The sequence below is a fragment of the Telopea speciosissima genome, chromosome 9 (genome assembly GCF_018873765.1).
Source record: "Telopea speciosissima isolate NSW1024214 ecotype Mountain lineage chromosome 9, Tspe_v1, whole genome shotgun sequence".
NCBI classification, from domain to species: Eukaryota; Viridiplantae; Streptophyta; class Magnoliopsida; order Proteales; family Proteaceae; genus Telopea; species Telopea speciosissima.
The window spans coordinates 9,145,326-9,163,816 of NC_057924.1; the positions used below are offsets into that span (position 1 = coordinate 9,145,326).

At 39.6% G+C, this 18,491-nt stretch overlaps 1 protein-coding gene and 1 long non-coding RNA gene across 2 annotated transcripts in view; both read right to left on the reverse strand.

The window, feature by feature from the left end:
* LOC122639971 (G-type lectin S-receptor-like serine/threonine-protein kinase B120) overlaps window positions 1-18,491 on the reverse strand; it is a 31,571-nt gene that overhangs the window by 7,909 nt on the left and 5,171 nt on the right. The gene's annotated exons all lie outside the window — the stretch shown is intronic.
* Window positions 6,302-6,804, reverse strand: LOC122639973. The gene is made up of 2 exons (XR_006329609.1): window positions 6,549-6,804; window positions 6,302-6,448 (listed from the first exon to the last, which is right to left on the reverse strand). It is a non-coding gene; the product is annotated as an uncharacterized LOC122639973 (long non-coding RNA).

Sequence of the window (18,491 nt, forward strand, 5' to 3'; positions counted from 1 at the left end):
TACATGTTTTCTTCAACAATATTTGATTACCTATATTTGTAGTTCGGTGCTCTTATATTACGATTACACCAAGAATTTCAATCTTTGGGGCTAAAATTTTAGTAGGTTGTAGGTGGTGTGCAAGGTTTTCTAAAAAAAAATTTATTTATCGAGGCTCTACCACAGTCGTTGTCATTTCATTTATAGAGCAAGAACCAGTCTCTGTGGTAGATGAATCTAGACCCTTAAGAGTTCTCTTCATAATAAGAGTAGGTTGGTTAGGTGTAGCCATCTTTGTTTCACTCCCCAACATGAAAATAACATTTGACATGGTTGGTCTATCTGATGTACTTTCTTGTACACACAACAACCCAACTTGAATGCACCTCAAAACTTCATGAGAAGGGTATGAGTCACCCATTGATGAATCAACTATCTCCAAAGCTCGATCTTCTTTCCACAAGTTCCATACCTGAAATTGTTCCATAAAATCATCTGAACATAAGGAATGGGAACTGAAAATATTTTTGCAAAAATAATGTAAACAAACAAATGTACTTACTCACATGTTCTATTAAATTTGTTGAAGGATCTATATGAAAATATGCATTGTTCTTCTTGCCAGTAATGATCTCCAATAATAATACACCAAAACTGAACACGTCCGATTTTATTGAGAAAATCCCTTGCATCGCATACTCTGGTGACATATAACCACTATATTGGCATAACAACAAAAAGTAGAAGTTAATTAGGCCTATGGAAATAACATAATATTTTGTTAACAAGTAGATGTTACCTTTGAAGTGTAATAATGACCTACACAATGATTATGAACATGCCCAGACTTATATAGGGAGTGTTGAAATAGGTGGGCTATCGTTAGTATAGACCTTTATCCCCTGAGATTCGTTGATCGGTACGGTTGTGTGGTTCCTCTCATAGGGGGGCTGAAATGACCATTCCACCCCTTGACTGAACACACTACCCGGGTGGGATCCACCTCTTTTTATTAGAGGCACTAGAGAACCGTACCAGACAGGGGAACCGCAGGTGCTAAAAATTCCCGTTAGAACATAGAGAAGAGGTACATGAAAACTACAAACAATTCAGGCTATGAACAATCCATATATGAAAATAAGCAGGTCTCTTTTGCTTTGGATCTTGAAAGTGAAAGAGATTTGTCTGATTGAGTTGCATTAGTAAGAGAGGTGATGTCATACCACATCGTGCAACAATGAGCTGTGTGGAGCACTACAGATGGGGGTGTGGGTCATGCTGATTTGGATGTGGCAGTTTGGCAAAGATAATAGGCAGTTTGTGGAATTGACCATCAACACTATTTTTTTTTAGGGTAAATTACGTCACCCTCCCCTGTACTTTGCCCTAATTACACGTTCCTCCCCTTGGTTTTCCCACCTTACGTTTTGACCCCTTATGGCTGACGGGGTTAGGGTGCTGTTAGTTAATGGTTTGAAAAGACAATGTTATCCTTTACTAACAAATTAAAACTGCATTTCCAATTCTACCCTTTTCATCATCTTCAACCTAAAATACTTCTTTCTTTCCTTCTCCATCGCCAGCAGCACCACCACCACCACCACCACTACTGCCGCCGTCTCCTCTTCCTCCTCCACCGCCAGCACCACCACCACCGTCACCGTCACCGTCGATGGTGATATACATGGTGATATACGAGGGTCTAACCACCTACCAATGAAACTCAAATTTGATATTAACCAATTAATGGCCAAACAGAAAGCTCATATTTAAGGATCCCAAAAGATGGTTTCATGAGAGCTTGCACCAGAAACCGGAAACACCTTCTACAGATCAAGCTCATTCCATGGTTTCAGATTGATTTATGAAATTATTAATTATCTGTCCAGCAATTTTTTCTTCGTACTGTGTGTGATTATTGCCCTCCAAGGACACCTACTTCGATCCAGTTTTGTGGCCCATCTGGGCTGTGGTCTGTTGGCAATAAGAAATCTCCATCTCAGTCTGGTGGTATCCTGTTTTTTTGGCCTATTTCTCTTAAGAACAAAAATACATTTCAGAAATTCACAGGTGCATAGTTGAACCAATTGTATAAGTCTTGATTCAAGACCAAATGACAAGTACTTCTAAGTTACCGAACTGCTACAGAAAACCATCTATAAAAACCCCTCACCTGAAACCCCTTCCTAAAACACTCATTACTAGCTTAAACCCCTACCTGAAACACCTCCTTGACACCCCCTGTCGATTTCTGAAACCCTGTTACTAGCTTCAAACCCCACCTGAAACATCTCCTTGAAACCCCCATTACTGCGCTGCTGATTCCTGAAACCCTAAAGGGTATCGGCAGTGCACTTCACCGAAATAGCTCCTCTCCCTGAACCCATACTTGCCAATCCACCTCCCTAAAACTCTGTGCTCGCATCCCACCTGACCTTGCGGGTCCATGGTGACCTGCAAATTCGGGAACTAAAAAAAATAAATAAAAAATAAAGCTGTTTCAGATGCGTTATGGGTGTTTGATTGAACAGAGCTTGAAGAAGACGAGAACTCCTCTCTTGTCAATGATGATATTTGTTTAAAAAACAAAAGAAACCCCTTGTTTTAGTCTTTCATATGCACAACAGGGGTCTTAGATGGGTTCTTTCATGGGTTATTTTTTGGCCAGCTCTGGTATTAAATGAACAACAACAAAGGTGGGGGTGAGGCCGTGAGGGAGGGACAAGGATAAGTGGCGGGGGTGGGGAGTTGCAGAGGGCAGAGAGTGAGTACCTTCTGATCATCGACGATTTTAGGTTAGGAGGTTGCAAGAAAAGGGGTTGTAGGAGGAGGAGGAAGGAGGGTAAAAGGGTTGCCTGTGGTTAGGGTTTAGTGAAGCGGAGAGGAAGAGATGGAGGAACTCCATTTTTGTTCTCGCCGGAGTTTGCCGGAGAAGGGGTTGGACGAGGAGGAGGAAGAAGAAGAAGGGTAAAAGGGTCTATTTATATGAACCCAGGTTAGTTTGGGGATTAAATCATAAGGGTAAATGGGTCATCTCACAAGGATCCAAGGTTAGTTTGGGGATTATAAAAAATTTTACTACGCCACATCAGCACTTAACAGACGGACGCTAACGACAGGGGTGTAATAGTAATTTTATTCAAAGTAGAGGGGAGGGGTATGTAAGGTGGGAAAATCAAGGGGAGGAACGTGTAATTAGGTCAAAATACAGGGGAGGGGGATGTAATTTTCCCTTTTTTTTAAGGTGGTTTATAGAATCCAAGACGAAGGTACAGAATTGTTGTACTTTGCAGTGGTTCACATATTTGTTATTAGACTTATATATTGTTTAATTGGATCGATTTTGGGTCTACTACATAAAATGGGTAAATTTATAATTTTGTGGGAGTTAGGGTTTCTAGGGTGCCTATTTATTATTTCTTTGAGAAAAACCTTAATAAGGAAATCAGGAAATCACACAGTGAGGTGGAAAGATTTGTAGAACTTTCTTGGTGATCGAAAGAAAATTCTCAGATTCTCTCACGTGGAATTCGTGTCGAACAACAATAAGTTCCTTATGATTGTGTGTGATTGTTTGCTCTATAAGTTTAATGGTGAATCAAGATCTTCCAGGCAGATTTTTCGCTCTCTTGGCTCCTGCATTCCAGGGTCGGGTCTCCTCTGTGTCGGACCTGATGTGCTCTAAAAAACTGGACATCCATTTTCCTTTGGCTAGATCAAGCTCTTCGATAGAAATCTTCTGGTGTCCCCCTCAGCCTGGTTGCTTGAAGCTCAATATTGATGGTTGCTCTCTAGGTAATCCTGTGAAAGCAGGTGTAGGGGGCTTTGTCAAAGATTGTAATGCTATGCTTGTTTCTTCCTTCAAGTCTTTCTTTGAAGTTTCAACAAATTTTGTGGCAGAGTTTGGGGTCTCATTCGGGGCGTGGAACAAGCTAAGCTTCTCCAACTTCCAAAACTTTGGATAAAGTGTGACTTGATGACGGTGGTTATCTTAGTATTGAAGAATGTACTTCCTTGGTTTGTTCTGCAGCATTGGTATGCTCTTCAAGACTTCCTAGGTGCCATTGAGTGGAAAATCACTCATTGTTATAAGGAGGTTAATCCTGTTGCGGATTTCCCATCGAAGTCGGCTGCCAAATTCGAAGTTTCCACATCTATTGATGCTTGGTCGGAGTTAGTGTTTGAGGATCTCAGATTTGATGCTCAATGCAGATCTAGATTCCGTATAATTTAGGTCTGGTTTTTGGCTATTTTTGGGTATGTTCACTTGTCTTTTTCCCCATTGATGGCTTTGCCATAGGTGGGGGTTTGATGTAGTCGATTTCTATTTTTTATTTCTGGTGTCTCCAGCTTGTATGTAATTTTTCATTCCTTTTAATATCCATGGTCTTTTAGAGAAAGAAAAAAGTGTGATTGTTTGCTTAATTTCTTTCTTGTGTTTCCCTACCCATCTTATCACACCACAACCCCAGTCACCTTCTTCTGGTTTCTTCTCAAGGAGAAGTGTGGGTTTCAAATTTGGTTGAAACTCATATGCGTGAAATTGATAACAGACAGGAGAAAAACTAGTGAATTATTCTTGAACTGGGCTTGTCTTTTTCCCTCCCCACCTCCCCTTATGAAAAAGAAAAGGAAAGAAAAGCTTACTATGTCCCAACCACTTTGGTTGTATTTGCTTGAATTTGGTCTCATCCGAAAATTCTCGCCATACCAAAATCTGAAATTTTGGGCTTCATTTGTTCGTCTAACAACACATTGCTGGCTTTCAAATCTCTATGAATGATTCTCAACCTGGAGTCTTGGTGAAGATATAGGACACCTCGAGCAATTCCATCTATGATTTCAAATCTTTTTCTCCAATCAAGCAATGCACTCTTACTTTTATCTGTCCAAATTTTTTGCATGGAATAATTAAAAGTTGAAAATAGACTATACATGTTGCAATACTAATCTACCAAAAATAAATTATTTAAAATAAAAACAAAATTTTAATTGTTGGTTCTCTCTTGGTGTATATAACCATAGTTGGGTACACTAAGTCAGGCACCATCAGTTTTACCTTGGGCCAAAACCCATTGTTTCAAACTTCTATGTTAAAAGGTTTTGTCTAGTCTTTTCTAAACCTTATAAAATGGTGACAATTCACTGTTACCATGCATTTTTATACCGAAATCATCCCTTATTTAATATATCTATAGACAAATTCAAGGGGGTATTCTTGGGGGAGGCATTAGGCATTCGTTTGGGGCTCCAACAGGCTGCACTGGCTGGGTATAGAAGGAAAGTTCGGAGGTGGTACATTGTCTACAAGATGCCAATCATCGTCCTCTGGTCCTAGAGGTCTCAGTTATTGATGACATAAGGCTGTTATGTCAATCCTTTGAAATTTGCACTTTCTCTTGTATTCCAAGGTATGTCAATAGTATTGCAAACACCTTGGCCAGGAGGGTTTCTGTAGTTGCTTGTTTAACAGTCCGGCCTATTTTCACTCCCTGGCTTTTTTCCCCTCTGCAAAGGAGGAACTGCCGGATGACTCAAGCATTCCTCATCAATAAATCTTTCTTCTACCGAAAAAAAAAAAAAAGTGAAACGTACCGAAAATGAAAGAGTCCAAGCTTTTGTTGGGCATATACTCATAGATTAACATCTTTTCTTCTTTGTGGAGACAACAAGCCAGGAGCCTAACCAAATTTCTATGTTGAAGTTTGGCTATCAATAGAACTTCATTTTTAAACTCTTCCATTCCTTGCCCTGAATTCCTCGATAGTCTTTTAACAGCTATCTCCTTTCCGTTGAACAGCCGACCCTGGAAATTGATATCCAACAAATCACCTGCTCAATCCGTAATCAACTGATTCTATTGTTACAAATTGAGCTTGGAATTAATGTAATCTAAGGCAACATTTATAATGCATTGTCCGAAAATATGAAATCGACCTAGAATGCATATCAAACACACCCTAGATGTTAACACAAAATATTTGGTGACACATGGGAAAAGAAGCCACTTACCTTGTAAACAGAACCAAAACCGCCTTCTCCAAGCTTGTTATTAGGGGAGAAGTGGTCCGTGGCAACTGTTACAACATCAAGTTCAATGAATGGTAATTCGGGATTCGTCCCATCGTCTTGAATCTCAATTATTCCAGTAAAGTTTTTATAACTATGCTGCTGCTTCTCAATTGCCCCTGAACAAGCATCAAGCATAGTTAACATTATTAGAAGTTGTTTGTTTGATACTGTGGTTTGAGTAAATTACTAAAAACCAGAATAGAACATAAGCTCCTTTTTTTTTCTTTTTTTTTTTTTTTTTTTTTTATGTTTTTACCTTTTCTCTTCTTCTTCCTCAAACGGTATACACATATAGCAAAGAGAAGCAGAGACAGTACACTCACAACAAGAGACACCGTAAGAATCCCCACTATCCTCTTGTTGTGAAGAATTCCTTTATCTTTTCTTGCTTGTGCAGCTGCAAATATAGAAAACCATTATCATGAACTCGTTCTCATTCAAGACCCAAAATCCTAATCATAAGTAAGAGTTGAGAATAAAAGATGGAAGTAACGGACCTAGCTCCACTGCATCCACACGTAGGTATAAATCATCGCCGCCATCATTGAAATACCGAATGTCCGTCAAGTTGCCAAACCAAGCAACACACCCACTGCCTCCGCCGGTAATATCTGCAGAGGCGTAGGCAGTGCAAGAGCAGTTCTTCAAGCATTCTCTCTCGCATTCCTTGAGACTCAGACTCTTGTCCACTACGGATATGGAAGTGTCGGGAAGCTTCACGCCAACCAACTTCAAGAATCCATCCCCGTTTCCACACCCAAGACTTCTCTTCCTGACGCACCCGCCGAACCAATCTCTCCAGTACCAGTCTACGGAAGACTTTGGTTGGAAACCCCGTAAACACGCGCACTCTAAAGCGTTATCTGCCATGCGACAGCTCCCGTAGGCCCCGCAGTGTCCGTAATTATCGCAGATATCTTTGGGAGCCGAATAGTATGTTATCCATCGGCGGTGTCTCTCTACCCACGTCATCCGTTGAATGGTCCCAGACTCATCCAGAACGAATGGTGAGAATATGGAGGAGTTATAGACGTCGTAAATAAAATAGAGCTCGTCGTTGTTGTCGACGAACTTGTAACTAACGAGGGAAGTCCCACGGGTCATCTCTGGGACCCCACTAAACCTTTGGCCGTTCCAGGGACCGGTTCTCCAGATCAGGGCTGATCCATTGTACAAGAACTGATCGGTTGATCGCCCACTTGGGTCAAACCCGAACGAGTAGATCCCCCGGCCAGGGTCGTGTTTGGACTTCCAGGATATCAGGACCCGGTTCAGGCCGGTCCTCCGGTCCAAACCTTGTTTCATGCCAGGAAGGTATATGTGTGTTGGATGATCGAAGCTCTGCCACAAGATCCTATTTGTGTTGCCGTTGCCGGTGCCGCTGTATAGAACGAGGTTTCCGGAGTTAAGGAGCTTCAAAAAGGTGGAGTTGGAGCTAATGGAGATATTGGTGGACCAGAGAGGACGTCTCTGATTGTTAGCGGAAGAGACGATGAGATTCCCATCAAGGTCGAGGGAGAGGACTCCGGTGGAATCGTTGATAGGGTTGTCCCTGTTGGCGACCCAAACCACAGTAGTTTCAGGAACTTTGTTGTACCAAATTCCAACGTACTTGAAACTAGAATTGCCAGGGCTGAAGAAGCCCAACGCAAAATTGCTTCCAGTGGAGACAACAATTTGGTCGTCGGTGATTGATTCAAGTGGGTTTAGGGTATCGGTAGGAGAAGAGGTGATTAGGGCAGCGGCAAAGGTGTTGAGATGGAAGAGTAGGAAGCATAACCATGTTGGAGGGAACATGACTTCTGAACGATATTTTCTTCTCATTCACAAACACCGAATCACACTGGCTAGCAGTTTATTAATGAAGCAAAAAGCGTTTAAAAGGTATGAAGTTAAAGGCATATGGACGGACGGAGATACTCCGCATTTAATTAGCATTTAATTAATAGGGCGGCCTTCATTTTATTTTAGTTAACGTACGGTCACATCGGTTCAGATAGAATCCATCTTGTGGGACCCATTTAGAATACGACATTTGACATTCGGCATACGGCATTTGACATGCCTTACAGCACACGGCATACGGCATACGGCATACGGCATACGACATATCGTATGTTTATTTACCTTTAGTTAACATAGGGTCACATCGGTTCAGATAGAATTCACCTTGTGGGAACCATTTTTTTTGTCTTTTGTTTTTTTCTTTTGATGACACAACAACAAAGTCCAGTGAAATCATACAAACCCACCCCAAAAGGTATATTGACTTTTAATATTGTGGAACGGCGGCTATATACAATACATACACCACACACACCCAATGTGGGATTAAACTCATCCCTTTCTTCTTTTGATGAAACAACAACAAAGTAAAGAATAATCATACAAACCACACACCAACCCCAATTTGGAATATGGCATTTGATATATGCTTTACGGTATACGGCATACGGCATACAGTATACCCAATGCAACTCTAGGGTACATGAAAATTTGTTTGATTCATACATGCCCTTTTTTTTAAATATTTTAGAAACTCCGAAAACAAACAGAGATAGGTGTTGTGTTGTGGTGTGGTGTGGAACTTTGCATAGCAGTTCAGTCGTGAAGAAGTTATTTCATGGAACAAATTTTGTAAAAAACACAGCTTCCTTCATTTTTATTTAGTTAACGTACGGTCACATCGGTTCACATAGAATCCATCTTGTGGGACCCATTTAGAATACGACATTTGACATTCGGCATACGGCATTGGCATTTGTCATACGACATATCGTGGAAACTGAAAAATGTTTATTTACCTTTAGTTAACGTAGGGTCACATTGGTTCAGATAGAATCCACCTTGGGGGAACCATTTTTTTTGTCTTTTTTGTTTTTTTCTTTTGATGAAATAACAGCAAAATCAAGTGAAATCACACAAACCCGCCCCAAAAGGTTAATTGATTTTTAAAATTGTGGAACGGCAGATATACATAATACATACAGCACACACACCCAATGTGGGACTAAACCCACCCCTTTTTTTTTTTGATAAAACAACAACAAAGTAAAGAGCAATCACACAAACCACACATCAACCCCAATTTGGAATATGGCATTTCACATATACCTTACGGCATACAGCATATCCAATGCAACTCTAGGGTACATGAAAATTTGTTTGATTCATATATGTTTCTTTTTTTTTCTTTTTTAAATATTCTAGAAATTCCGAAAACCAGCAGAGATAGGTGTTGTGTTGTGGTGTGGTGTGGAACTTTGTATAGCAGTTCAGTCGTGAAGAAGTTGTTTCATGGAATAAATTTTGTAAAAAACACAGCTTCTTTCTCCATATTTCCCTTATGGTCCACAAATACCTTCCCAGATTATAATATATTTTTTTATTTCATTTCTTTGGCTATAAACCAGGTAGCATGAACATTTTTACAACCCAAAATTTTGTCCTCTTCGTAGGTCACCTAAATCATTTTTTTTTTTTTTTGGGTTGGGGGGCGGAGGGAATCAATTACCTATAAGGTTTTAGGATAGAGAATTGGTTTCAAAAATTGGTTTCGATGATTTTGAGATTCTGATTTGGAGTGAATAAAATCGACTTAGATCATTTTATTTTGATGCGAATCAGATCCCCTATAAACTTAGTTATTAAATTAATACAAAATAAAACATAAAGAAAAATTTATGAGTCACATGTCGTACCAACAAAAAAAAAAAAACCAGAAGATAGAGTCACATGTTTTCTTCAACAACATTTGATTACCTGTATTTCTAGTTCGGTGCTCTTATATTACAATTACACCAAGAATTTCAATCTTTGGGGCTAAAATTTTACCAGGTTCTAGTTGGTGTGCAAGGTTTTCCAAAAAAATAATTTATTTATCGAGGCTCTACCACAGTCGTCGTCATTTCATTAATAGAGCAAGATCCAGTCTCTGTGGTAAATGAATCTAGACCCTTGAGAGTTCTCTTCATAATAAGAGTAGGTTGGTTAGGTGTAGCCATCTTTGTTTCACTCCCCAACATGAAAATAACATTTGACATGGTTGGTCTATCTAATGCACTTTCTTGTACACACAACAACCCAACTTGAATGCACCTCAAAACTTAATGAGATGGGTATGAGTCACCCATTGATGAATCAACTATCTCCAAAGCTCGATCTTCTTTCCACAAGTTCCATACCTAAAATTGTTCCATAAAATCATCTAAATATAAGGAATGCGAACTGAAAATATTTTTCCAAAAATAATGTAAACAAATAAAATGTACTTACTCACATGTTCTATTAAATTTGTTGATGGATCTTTATGAAAATATACACTGTTCTTCTTGCCACTAATGATCTCCAATAATAATACACCAAAGCTGAATACGTCCAATTTTATTGAGAAAATCCCTTGCATTGCATACTCTGGTGACATATAACCACTATATAGGCATAACAACAAAAAGTAGAAGTTAATTAGGCTTATGGAAATAACATAATATTTTATTAATGAGGGGATGTTACCTGTAAACTGTAATAATGACCTATGCAATGATTATGAACATGCCCAAACTTATAGGGAGTGTTGAAATAGGTGGAGCTACCGTTAAAACATAGACAAGAGGTACATGAAAACTACAAACAATTCAGGCTATGAACAATCCATATATGAAAATAAACAGGTCTCTTTTGCTTTGGACTTTGAAATTGGAAGTGATTTCTCTGATTGAGTTGCATTAGTAAGAGAGGTGATGTTATACCACATCGTGCAACAATAAGTTGTGTGGAGCACCACAGATGGGGGTGTGGGTCATGTTGATTTGGATGTGGCAGTTTGGCAAAGACAATAGGGGAGTTTGTGGAATTGACCATCAACACTAATTTTCTTTAGGGTGGTTTACAGAATCCAAAACCAGGTAGAGAATTGTTGGTCTTATGTGTTGTACATTGCAACGGTTCACATAATTCTTATTAGGCTTATATATTGTTTAATTGGATGGATTTTGGGTCTAATACATATAAACGGGAAAATTATAATTTTGTGGGAGTTAGGGTTTCTAGGGTGCGTATTTATTATTTCTTTGGGAAAAACCTTAATAAGGAGATCACACAATAAGGTGGAAAGATGTGTAGAACTTTATTAGTGATCGATCGAAAATTCTCAAATTCTCTCACGGGGGATGTAGGTATTCGTGTCGAACAACAATAAGGTCATCATGATTGTGTGTGATTGTTTGCTTAATTTCTTTCTCGTGTTTTCATATCCATCTTATCACACCACAACCCCAGTCACCTTTTAATGGGTTCCTCTCAAATGTAGGCTCAAGGAGAGGTGTAGGTTTCAAATTTGGTTGAAACTCATATGTGTTAAATTAGTAACAGACAGGAGAAAACTAGTTCCTGAAAAAGAAAATGAAAGAAATGCTTACTATGTCCCAACCACTTTGATTGTATTTGCTTGAATTTGATCTCCAATTTTTTTTTGCATGAAATAATTAAAAGTTGAAAATAGACCATACATGTTGCAATACTAATCTACCAAAAAGAAATTATTTAAAAAAAAAAAAAAACAACATTTTAATTGTTGGTTCTCACTTGGTGTATATAACAATTGTTAGGTACATTAAGTCAGGCACCATCAGTTTTACCTTAGGCGAAAACCCATGTTTCAGACTTCTATGTTAAAAGGTTTTGTCTAGTCTTTTCAATACCTTATAAAATGGTGACAATCCACTGTCACCCTGCATTTTTATACCGAAATTATCCCTTAGTTAATATATCTAAAGACAGATTCAAGCGGGGTATTAAGTGAAACATACCAAAATGAAAGAGTCCAAGCTTTTGTTGGGCAAGTACTCATAGATTAACATCTTTTCTTCTTCGTGGAGACAACAAGCTAGGAGCCTAACCAAATTTCTATGTTGAAGTTTGGCTATCAATAGAACTTCATTTTTAAACTCTTCCATTCCTTGCCCTGAATTCTTCGATAGTTTTTTAACAGCTATATCCTTCCCATTGAACAGCCGACCCTGGAAATTGATGTCCAACCAATCACCTGTTCAATCAATACCTTACCGATTCTATTGCTATAAATTGAGCTTAGAATTCTATCAAAAAAAGGAAAAAATTGAGCTTATAATTAATGTAAACTAAGGCAGTATTTGGTATTCTCGGATGATAAAAATAGTTATTTTAAGGGCAAAATATCATCCCCTCCTTTCTAAGTATCCATAATATCAAACCCTTCCCCTGAATTTTGAATAATGGTAATGTCCTTCCCTACTTTACGAGAATACAAATCTACCTAGAATACATATCAAACACAAACTAACTGTTAACACAAAGTAATTGGTGAGCATGGGAAGAGAAGCCACCACCTTGTAAACAGAACCAAAACCACCTTCTCCAAGCAAGTTATTGGGAGAGAAGTTATCGGTGGCAGTTGCTACAACATCAAGATGAATGAATGGTAATTCAGGATTCGTCCCATTGTCTTCAAGCTCAATTATTCCAGTAAAGTTTTTATAAATACGCTGCCGCTTCTCAATTGCCCCTGAACGAGCATAGTTTACATTATTAGAAGTTGCTTGATACTGTGGTTTGAGTAAATTACTAAAAACCATAACAGAACATAAGTTCATTTCTTCTTTACCTTTTCTCTTCTTCTTCCGCAAACGGTACACACATGCAGGAAAGAGAAGCAGAGATAGTACACTCACAACAAGAGACGCCGTAAGAATCCCCACTGTCCTCTTGTTGTGAAGAATTCTTTTATCTTTTCTTGCTTGTGCAGCTACACATATATATATATATAAAACCATCATCATGAACTCGTTCTCATCCATAATCATAAGTAAAAGTTGAGAATAGAAGATGGAATTAACGGACCTAACTCCACTGCATCCACACGTAGGTATAAATCATCGATCTCCGCCATCATTGAAATACCGAATATCCGTCAAGTTGTCAAACCAAGCAACACACCCACTTCCTCCGCGGGTAATATCTGCAGGGGCGTAGGCAGATGCAAGAGCAATTCTTCAAGCATTCTCTCTCGCATTCCTTGAGACTTAGACTCTTGTCCACTAGGGACATGGAAGTGTCAGGAAGCTTCACGCTTACCAATTTCAAGAACCCATCTCCCTTGCCACACTCAAGACTTCTCTTCCTCACACACCCATCAGACCATTCCCTCAAGTACCAGTCTATCGGAGACTTTGGTTGGAAACCCGGCAAACACGCGCAGAAATCCGCAATACGACAGCTTGCATGGGCTCCATAGTATCAGTAATAATCACACCTATCTTTGGGCGACGAATAATATGTTCTCCATCGACGGTTTGTTTCTATCCACGTCATCCGCTGAACGGTCCCAGATTCTTTCAGAACGAATGGAGGAGTTGTAGATGTCGTACATCATGTAGAGCTCGTCGTTGTTATTGACGACCTTGTAACTGAGGAGGTAATTCTGGGTCGTATCTGGGATCCCACTAAACCTTTGGCCGTTCCAGGGACCGGTTCTCCAGACCGGGGCTGACCCCTTGTACAAGAAGTGATCGGTTGATCGCCCCATTGGGTCGAACCTGAACGAGTAGATCCCGCGGGCAGGGTAGTCTTTGGACTTCCAGGATATCAGGACCCGGTTCAGACCGGTCCTCCGGTCCAAACCTAGTTTCATGCCAGAAAGGCTCATGTGTGTCGGATGGTCGAAGCTTTGCCACAGGATCCTATTCGTGTTGTCGGTGCCGGTGCCGCTGCCCCTGCCGCCGTATAGAACGATGTTTCCAGATTTAAGGAGCTTCAGAAAAGTAGAGTTGGAGATTATGGTGATATTGGTGGACCAGAGAGGACGTCTCTGATCTCTATGGGAAGAGACGACGAGATTCCCATCCAGGGCGAAGGAGAGGACTCCGGAGGAATCATTGATAGGGTTGTCTCTGTTGGCGACCCAAATCACGGTGGTTTCAGGAACTTTGTGGTACCAAATCCCAACGTACCTGTAACTAGAATTTCCCGGGCTTAAAAAACCCAACGCAAAATGGCTTCCAGTGGAAAGAACGATTTGGCCATCATCGGTGATTGATTCAGTTGGGTTTAGGGTATCGGCAGGAGAAGAGGTTGGGGCGGCACCGTAGATGCAGAACTGGAAGAGGAGGAAGCATAACCATGTGGGAGGGAACATTCCATCTATGATCCGACGATGATCTATGTTTTCGTTTTCTTCCCACTCACAACCACTGATTCTTGGATCACCTTATCAGTTATTAATGAAGTGAAAAGCTACTTTACAACTTACACATGTGAATGCACATTTGTTTTTAGAGGTTTCTAGAGACTGCTTTAACTTTCCCACATGCTCACTTTTTCTCTCTGGTGAGGCCCCACTTGCTGACTTGCACTACTATGGAGTGGACTCTTGTGTAAATTTTAATTGAGTAAAGTACACGTAACCCTTAGAATGCACCCAATATTCCTCGAACCCCTAAGCAGTTCAATATTCCACGTACCATCTCTCAATATTTCACGTATCACCCCTGTTTTATACCCCAAATGCCATTTAAGTCCATACCAGGTATTAAATGCTATAAAATGATCAAACTACCATTTCTTCTATATTTTCTAAAATTTGAAAAGACCTAATTATCCTGACTTATTTGCTAAAATTTGAAAAGACTAAAACGCCCTCATCTTCCCCGAATCATCATCTTATTTTACATACCCACCACCACCACCCCCACCATTAACACCATCACCATTCCACCGTGAAACCCCACTTCACTGTCTCACCTCCCCTTCTCTACTTCCTCACCTCAAGCTCTCAATTTTCGCCCGACTCTTCCAACCTCAAGCTTGCCTCGCTCGAGATCTCCTACCGCCGCAACTCGCCATCGCCATCTAGGGTTAGTTATTTTGCTTTTTTCTCACGCTTTTTCTTCTTTCTTTTTCACTCGTATAATCCGTAATCTCTAAGAGGCATCTTCGAAATCCCTTAATTTAATTTATTTTTTCAAATTTTAGCATTTTAATCTTTTCAAATTTTATAGCATTTAATACATAGGTGTGGACTTAAATGGTATTTGGGGTGTAAAACAGGGGTGGTATGTGGAATATTGAGGGATAGTACGTGGAATATTGAACCGCTTAGGGGGTATGAGGAATATTGGGTGCATTCTAGGGGGGTACATGTACTTTACCTATTTTAATTTTGAAGTTTCAAGAGGGTGGGCATAGGTGTTGCATGCTGTCCTGATTGACAGAATCTTTTTTTGGGGGAATACCAGATGAAAAGACGAACAAATTAAGCTTATAGGTCCTCTTGATTTGGGAGACTCATGAATCGAGAACCTTTGACACGAGAAGGGATCGGCAAGGTATTTTAACCAATGGCGGACCCATATTTTAAGAGAAAATTTTCTACATCTACGAAATAAAAAAAAAATTAGGGTAAATTTCACAGACATCCCCTGTAAGTATTTATTATATCACAGACACCCCAAACTTTGAAAACATGCCACTGACTGTCTTTATTTTATGATTATAATTTAACTTAGTCCACTCTGTTAGGGTTTTGCAGCTAAATTGCTGTTAGTTTTTTGATAATGGCCAAATTACCTTTAAAAAAGGTTAAATTTACCATAATACCCTTAAAGGTGAAACCCCGCCCCCTCACCCACCCACCCACCACCCAAAATTTACCCAATTCACCTCCTTCAATATTTCATTGGGCCGAAAGAAGAAGATGCAAGAACAGTGAGCATGGACAAGAAAACTCATTAATAGAGGAATTGTTCGATTTCTCCTTGGTTGTTTTGAAACATTCAGTCAAGAGATTTCCTGGGGGTTCTTGACTTTTCTGTAAATCAATTCTTTGCAGGTAAACTTCCCAAACTAATAAAATTTCTAATGAAAGGAAATTTTACCAATTTAAAGTCTCTTTGATTCTCTTCTTTTTCCTTGGAATCTCACCTGGACGAACATCTGGATCGACTCGTAAAGAAATGAAATCACCTACTCCATCGACGGCGCAACCAAGGAAGTTGAAGCCCTGGCTGAGGTTAGCGATCATTGCAGGTGCGAAGATTTTGACGGCTGTCAGGACTGGTTCTGGTTCGGCCTCTAGGGTTTTAGAGAGAAGAGCATTATTGCATCTGAAGCTGTGGAAGTAAAACGAGAAGGATGAGGAGGTGGGTTTTGGAGAGAATAGTGTTTTTGCATCTCATTTGGGTTCAAGGTTTGCAGGAGGAGGAAGAAGAAGAAAGAAAGGGAAAGGGTGTGTTGATGTTGTCCACTCTCTCTCTCTCTCTCTCTCTCTCTCTCTCTCGGATGTACTTGGATCAATCTTCTTTGAACCCGCCCTCTGATTTTGTTCTTCCCCTATATTTTCTTCTTGCACTCCTTATTTTCCTTATTCCTATTCTTGTTCCTTATTTTCCATGCTACTTACAGTTTTCTTGGATTGAACAGAAACTGTTAGAAGTCACTTGAGTTGAGACTTTACAGGTTTGACTCAAACTTTGGGAGCTAGTTTACCCTCTTAGAGTGATCCAAACCCGGGTACCCGTTGCTGCAATTAATGGTCGTCGAAGAAGAAATCGCTGCACTTGACTGCGACGGAGTTGGAGCTGGCGCAAGTGATGGTTGCCCACAGTGGTTGAGTTCTCCGACGGTAAGATCACGCCTCATCCAATGGGAAGATGATGGAATCTTAATACTTTTTATTCAAATTATTAAGAAGGTAAAATGGATATTTTAATTTTGGGTGGTAACCCTGCTTAATGTCAGGGGGAAGGTTGATATTTTGACCAAGTATGGGATATCCGTGACATATTGAATATTTATAGGGGGTGTTTGTGAAATTTATCCAAAAAATTAATTAGAAAACAAGTATGGCATAAAAAACGCTGCGATGGTGTGCAAAGCGTGGACCTGGCACTTAGCCATAGTTGGGTGTGGAATGACCGCCCAGGCCCCATGGAAAGGCGGAAATTCTTGACTCCATGGCGGGGCCTAGGCGGGTTATTCATGCCCAATTGTGTCTAGGTGCAGGTCCACACTTTATCCAATGATGAAATGTTGTTGCTACATTTGAAGCAAAAATGTTCTTGCTACAAAACTGGCAGGCATGGGCGATATCTCCGTTGTTCTTTTTCTCCTCCGTTCAACCAGTGAGTCTGCTAACTGTGACTGAAATCTCCGTTGTTCGTTGTTCTTCTTCTCCTTCTCCGTTCAGCCAGTGGCTGTCTCTCTCTCTCTCTCTCTCTCTGTGTGAAATGGATGCAATCTATGAGTATATGGCTAAATGCACACATTGTTGGGTTTAATTTTAGTTGCCTCATTATTTGCTCTACTAAAAAGGGTAGAATTATTATATGCTAGGTTTCAGATATGTTTGAATAGTTGAAAATACAACAGCTGTATAAAATATTCAGGTTTGTGGTTTCCGTTGATTCTTGAAAAGAAATCACAAAATTATGGAATATATGATGATTGATATATACATATTTTTTGTTATGGATAATATTTTTGTGGATTTTCTTGTTTGATGGGATAATGTCAATGATGATATTTTTTATTTGTTAATGATTGTCCACATGCTATTATTATTATGTTTTTATCAATAAGTGTTCATAAAAGCACGGCAAATTAAAATTTAGTTGCAAACAATCAATTTTAGTTCATTCTTAATATCATAATAAATTCATATTTTTGCTCCCAGATTTTTACAGAATTGCCGTATTAAATATATATTGTATCATTGTTGTTTCTAAACTTACTAACTATGGCATCAACCAATCGTGCTCCGTTGGTCTTGGTCGAGCCTAACCGAGCTAACCAAGCATAAAGCCTGCACCGTGAACGCCTAATTAACCAACGGGCCGGGCCTAGATGGGTTCGGTCAGTCTTGACTCTTCAGTGATACTCGGGTATTAAAATTGGACTGTAAACGGGTTTTAGCTAGGTCTTAACCAGGCTATACGTCTGTTTAACTCTAAACGGGCAATAAACGGTGTGGCCCTAAAATATGTAATAAAGTATAATGTAAAAAATATTATAATGGATGACCAGTTGTACTAATCAACATTTGTCATTTTTATGATCTTTTGAACCTTAACACTGGTTGGAGCATCTTTTTGTCCAATGATTGGTTGACAATCTTTTGGCTTGCCTATCTTGTGTCCCTTGACATTGCTGGAAAGTTTGGTGATTTTTTCATTTAAGAAATAGGGTTCTCTTGGAAAATCCCTTCGTGTAGTCACGCTACCACTATCTTCTGACAATGGTGCACATTAGGTGTTCTGTGTAGAACACCTTGCATTAGATGTTTCTCATTTCTACTTTTTTTGCATGACAAGTTTAAACTTCCTTTTAATTTCTCTGGGAGAAAAGTTAGAGGTCATTCTCATGCTCCCTCTTTTCTTTTTCAAGTTGTAGTGAGATTGCAATGAGGGGCT